Source organism: Octopus bimaculoides, chromosome 23, assembly GCF_001194135.2.
Source record: "Octopus bimaculoides isolate UCB-OBI-ISO-001 chromosome 23, ASM119413v2, whole genome shotgun sequence".
Classification (NCBI taxonomy): Eukaryota; Metazoa; Mollusca; class Cephalopoda; order Octopoda; family Octopodidae; genus Octopus; species Octopus bimaculoides.
Window position 1 is genome coordinate 12,362,459 of NC_069003.1, and position 6,782 is coordinate 12,369,240.

A 6,782-nucleotide genomic window follows, 5' to 3' on the forward strand; every position below is an offset into this window, starting at 1 on the left:
GCATAGCATTTGAAAGAGATCGAAAGAGGTGGAAATCCATTGGTGCCAAATCAGGAGAGTACGGTGGGTGTGGCAGCACTTCCCAGCCATGCATTTGAATGGCTTCCTTGGTCATATTGGCGATATGAGGGCGGGTGTTGTCGTGCAGCAGAAGAACTTCATGCTGCCAATTAGGTCTTTTCTCTTGAATAGCCGTGTTGAGTCGTTCCATCTGTTGAACATAGAGTTCCGTGTTGACCGTTTGGTTCTGTTCAAGCAATTCATAATTCAGTCAAATGACTGAAACAAATAAAAGAATAAAAGAATATATTTGTCAATAGACTGTGTATATCAATCAAAGTGTACATATTATAGATCCATTGCAGCTGATCTTACCAATTGGTTTTGCATTAGAGGTTCAACAGGATGTTAAATAACAGTCTTATTATGTAACTCTGTGCTCTTCAGAGTCAGCAGTTAAGGAAGAAAATATCATACCATATAATATTGAACACTTCAATTAATATACACATATGCACACACACATACGCACACACACATACGCACACACACACACACACACACACACACATAATATGTGTTTGTATGCTTTATGTATATATGTGTATATAACATGTTTGTGTTACTGTCACCTTGCCTTGACACCACATGATAGTTGTAAATAAGTGTCAAGTGTCCTTTGTTTCCAGTCTTCCAATTATGAGGAAATATTACCTTACTTGGGAAGCAGATGAGGGCTGGTGGAAGGAAATGTATCCAGCCATAAAAGTTCTGCATCAAGAAATTCCACCTGACCCATGCAAGCTTCGAAAAGAGGATGTTAAATGATGATGATAGTGGTGATGATGATGATGATGATGATGATGATGATGATGATGATGATGATGATGATGATGTTGATGATGGTGGTGATGATGATGATGATGATGATGATGATGATGATGATGATGATGATGTTGATGATGGGGATGATGATGATGATATCCAAGCAGTATTGATGACTTAAATTAGCACAAGATCAACCAAATGTTTTAGAAAGAAGAACAGTATATGAAACATCATCCAGCCTCAGAACATATCTTGTTTATCCTCTCCCCTGCTCCCCACCCCTCCCTAAAGGGACAGAAACAAGGCGTAATGGGAATTCAGAATGTAGCTCTTAACATCTGGCTGGAAATTTTCTGACAAAACTTCAGGCCTTTAATAATTCCAGAACAGAACCAAAATGAATGGTAGAGGAAGGGAGTTGAGCCATATAAGCTTTCTCCCTTTATTTTCAGTCTTTTAGTCAGGAGAAAAGGGCAGGACCCATGACCTTTTCCAAGGTTGTTGAGTTTGCTGAGAGCGGCAGGGAGGTATCCTTAGACCAGAAGGGTGGTTAGCATGCTTGGAACAGGGTGGACTCTGCTAAAGGTACTCAAGGGCCAGATGGTAATGCTGAACTGGGCACCATATTACATTATTGAATTCCTTACTTTCTTTGACATGAATGTAAATAAGGTTAGTATGATTTATGTTATATCAAATATTTCATGAACTGCTGGTTGTTGCAGTAACATAGGGTACTGTGTCATATTTTACACACACACACACACACACACACATATATAATATATAATATACATATGTATGTAAATATATATATGTATGTATAAATATGTATATGTCTGTATATATGTTTATCTATACATTTATGTACACACACACACACATATATATATATACACACACACATATGTATGTACATATATACATTTATATCTACACACACATACATACATACATATATCACCATAAAGGCAGGGTGGTCACAGCTGGAATGCCAATGATCATATGTCTGCTTAGTCAGCACTGACTGACTAAACAACAACCATAACAACAACAAGAACAGTTACATCACCACCACCACCACCACCACCACCACCACCACCACCATCACCACCACCACCACCACTATACAGTGACAATGGTTTAATCTTCCAATCAATAATTGAAGTTGTTGAGTAATAAAGGGATTAACTAATTAGTGTAAGCTGATTAGGCTATAGTAAAGGGGTAGGGGTGGGAAGGTGTTAGGCATTTTTAATTCAGTTAGTTGAGTAAACAGAGAAGTAATTAATTTAAGCAACAGCAACTGCTACTACTACTACTACAATTGCTGCTGCTGCTGCTACCGCTACTACTGTAACAATATTAACTACAACTGTGGCAACAACTTTGACAACTGCTACTACTACTATTATTACCACTACAACCACAACCATAACTAGCGGCAGCAGCAGCTCCACCACCACCACCACTGCAATTGCTATACTACTACTACTACTACTACTACTACTACTACTACTACTACTACAGCCTCTACTACTACTACTACATATTCTACTGCTATACATCCTCTACTACTACTACTACTACTACTACTACTACTACTACTACTACTACTTCTATATCCTCTACTACTACTACTACTACTACAACTGTAACACAAGTAACAACAATTATAACAGAAATTAAACAATAACAACATCAACATCAACTACAACAATAACACTGACCATGGCTATGGTTGGTCAAAGGCACTCCAGCCTTGACCATCCATCCTGCCTTTTCCAAGGTATCTATGATTATATTATTTCATGTTCTTAGTAAAATGTGATTTGAATGGCAGTGATTTGACTGTTATTTCTAGCATGTGGTGTAACCATTTATAGGCTTTATTATTGATTGTTTGTCAGAATAGATTGTCAGCCAATCAGCACAGCTATTGATGGCTAGAAGTATTAGTATCAATTCATTCTGTGCTCTTGAAGGCATTGGGCAACAAGTTGATACCACCGGTTTCTCTCAGTTGCATTTTTCACCTTATCTGGTAGTTGTAACATTGCCTGGTATCATCAACAGATGCCAAATATATCGCCAACATTACCTGTCATGTGACAAGTAATAGTTTGGTTACCTGTCGTGTGACAAGTAAAACCAATAAGATCATAGGTAAAGTATGTTTCCAAAATTACATGTCAAATGACAAATAATAGTTTAGTTACCTGTCATGTGGCAGGTAAGTCCGATAAGACTGGAGTTATCTCCCTTTGGGAGAAAACGATGGCAACACTGCTGACTATATTAACAGATTAAAATTCTGTCGGGTGAAACCAATAAGATCAGAGTCATGTCCTTTTGGGTGATGGACAAATAGAGAAAGATGGAGACATACTGCCAACTATACTAGTTTCAAATTTTGGCACAAGGCCAGCAGTTTGGTGGGGTCCAAGTTGATTAAATCGACCCCAGTGCTCAACTGGTGCTTATTTTATTGACCTCAAAAGGATGAAAGGCAAAGTCAACCTCGGTGGAATTTGAATTCAGAACATAGAGACAGACAAAATGTTGCTAAGCATTTTGCCCAGTGTGTTAACGACTCTGCCAGTTTGCCACCTTAACACTGCCAACTGTATTAACAGATTAAAATTCGGACAAGCCTGGTTAAAAAAATTTGCCATCACTATTCTAAGCAGATCAAACAGAAAGTCATTAAAATTATAGGTTTTAGGGGTCATTTGGGGACTTTTTATGCCCTACTATACCAAACCACCTCATTGCATGGTGGTAGAGATCAGCATTATGCTACATCTAAAAAGCATTCATGGAAGATTCTCAGCCACAGGCTTTTCTTTGACAAGATGTGACAGACAACATTATCAGTTGATTGAATTGGTCCCAATACTTGAATGGCATAAAAATGAGTCATTCATTGATTCTTAAACATACTCTTGAAAATTTTCTGCACCAAAAGCCCAATCCGCTAATGATTCTATAACAGAAAGGAATGATAGCAGGAATTAGAGCTTTTCTCCCTTGCATTGGAGGGTCCCTTATTTCCTTCAAAATGAATGTAAGCAAGGTGAGTATAATTCTTGTGATACCATGTGTTTCATGAGTTGCTGACTGTACTGTATCATATAAGAAGTCAGCAGTTAAGAGAGCTGAATCAGTTTCCAATGTCTTTGCTATGGAATCTCAGCTGCAAACCAATTTCACTTGAAAGCTGAGTTTTCTTGGCTTCTTTCTTGAGATCCTGATGAAAGTCAAAAGCCTTGATGCTTGTAGACATGGCACATGTCATCAAATATTTAACTCTTTTGTCAAAGAGTTAAATATCTGTAGGACTTTATGAAGTACAAAACAGGTTGAAAAGGGAAATAATAGTGATACATTTGTATGTCATTGGATTTAAGTGACACAACTTGTACAACATTTTTGCCACTCACTCGGTCACCATTGCAAGCATTGCTGGATGACTGGTACTATATATATATATATATATGTATGTATGTATATACTTTTACTTGTTTCAGTCATTAGACTGTGGCCATGCTGGAGCACTGCCTTGAAGAACTTTTAGTAGAATGAATTGACCCTAGTAATTTTTATTTTTTAAGCCTGGTATTTATTCTATTGGTCACTTTTGCTGAATTGCTAAGTTAAAAGGACATAAACACACTGACACTAGTTGTCAAGCAGTGATGGTGGGACAAACACAGACACAAAAACACACAGTTTCTGTCTACTAAATCCACTCACAAGGCTTTGTTGGGCCAAGGCTATAGCAGAAGACATATGCCTAAGATGCCATACAGTGAGAATGAACCTGGAACCATGTGCTTGGGAAGCAAACTTCTTATCACTCAGCCACGCCTGTGCCTATATAATGTGCCTATAATGAAGAATCTAGAAAAATCTTTTTCATTGTTATGAAGCTAATGTTTGGAACATAAGTTTACATGAAATTTTGATGGAAAATTTTTATTTTGATCACTTTAAAACAGGAAGTTTGTATTATAGAACCAGAAATGCTTTAAGCGGGAGGTCAGTATTAAAAAGGATAAAAACTAAATTATATAATCTGATACATTTTATTTTCTTTAAATAGAAAGTGCACCAAGATATTCTTATTTAACTCTAAAGTCTGCTGTGAGTAAAGCAATTTTAGGAATCATTATTTGTCTTACAAGAAATAGAAACTAAATTTTGTTTAATCCTGTAGCATTCAGATTACTCTGCCAAATGTAATGATTATTTATTCACATTGTTTTGAATTAACCATGCATTATCTCATAGCTTCAATATTTTGATGATGTTATTGTATATTTTTAGAATGACATTGTAGGGTAGATGTGAGAGGTTGGATCTGGCCAGTTTGGATATAAGACAAGTAGAATATTTGGGCCAGATATGACTAGTTTAAATGCTAAATGACCAAAGAGATGTTGCAATATATATATATAAGCAGCAAAAAGAATAATTCCCTATAACAAGGAGACCAAAAGGTTTGCACAAGTAAGAACATTGTCAAGAAAACTTCTTTTTAACCCTTTAGCATTTAGATTACTCTGTCAAATGTAATTCTTATTTATTCACATTGTTTTGAATTAGTCATGCATCATCTCATTGCATTAAGATTTTGATGATGTTATTGTATATTTTTAGGATGACATTGTAAGGTAGGTGTGAGAGGCTGAATCAGGCCAGTGTTAGCATAAGACAGGTGGAATATTTGAGCTGGAAACGGCCAGTTTAAATGCTAAAGGCTTATAGAGATGTTGCAATATATTAGTTGTAAAGAATATTTTCCCATAACAAGGAGACCAAAAGACTTGTAGAAATAAGAAAATCCATCCACAGTCATCAAGAAAACTTCTTTAACTCATTAGCTTTCAGATTACTCTGTCAAATGTAACGCTTATTTATTCACCCCCTCCCCCCCAAGATTTTGAAACTGTGTCTTGATGGCTCCTGAAGTTGTGTCGCAGCAACCCCTGAACTTATATCTTGGAAACTGCTGAATTTGTGTTTTGGCAATCTCTGAAACTTTATCTTGGTGACCCCTGAAACTGCATCTCAGTGGCCTCTGAAGTTGTGTCTCGATAGTCCCTGAAATTGTGTCTCGACAGCCTTTCAAACTCTTTTTTGACAACCCCTGAAGTTGTATTTCAGTGGCCTCTGAAACTGTGTGTTGGTGGCCCTTGAAATTGGTGTCTTGGTGGCTGCTCTTGTGCTGCTATCCCCTTGTGTGACTTAAATCCTTAAAAATAATTCTCAACTCTGGTGTGATTAGAACCCATGTCATCATCCACCAAATATGATATGTCTAGTTGAATGTACTGCATCATCTGCACCACTAATCTACATATAAAATATATTGGAAGATCCAGAAGGATTATCTGTTGCTCATTGTGGATTATCCAGTCTCAGTACAAGTAACTGGTGTCTCTGTCTGAGATTAACCTTCATCAATTCCTTGGATTACAGTAATCTTTATTGTTCAACTGTTAATTGAGAGAATAACACTAATAATGATGACAATGATGATAATAACAATAATGATGGTGGTGATGATGATGATGATGACGATGACGATGGCGACGACGACGATGATGAAGAGGATCACAGTGCATTTGATACCACTTTCTTTAGTGGTGACAGTCAACACCACCACCATCACCACCACCATCATCACCACCACCATCATCACCACCACTATTATCACCACCACCACCACAACCACAACCACCACTACCACCACTACCACCACTACAATCCACAACACTACCACGTCCACACTATTTACGCAATGAAAGCTACCATCAAGAACAACATATGCATTTATGCACATACACACATACACAAACACTGACACACACATGCATATAGCCTACACACACACACGTACATATATATATATATATATATATATATATATATATATATATATAGATAGA

The 6,782-nt window shown here is 37.0% G+C and overlaps 1 long non-coding RNA gene across 1 annotated transcript in view; it reads left to right on the plus strand.

Annotated features, from left to right (window-relative positions):
• Positions 1 to 2,421: 2,421 nt before the first annotated feature.
• LOC128250603 (uncharacterized) overlaps positions 2,422 to 6,782 on the plus strand; it is a 9,899-nt gene continuing 5,538 nt past the window's right edge. The window contains exon 1 of the long non-coding RNA XR_008266632.1: positions 2,422 to 2,617. This is a non-coding gene — a long non-coding RNA (uncharacterized LOC128250603). The remainder of the gene's footprint in view (positions 2,618 to 6,782) is intronic.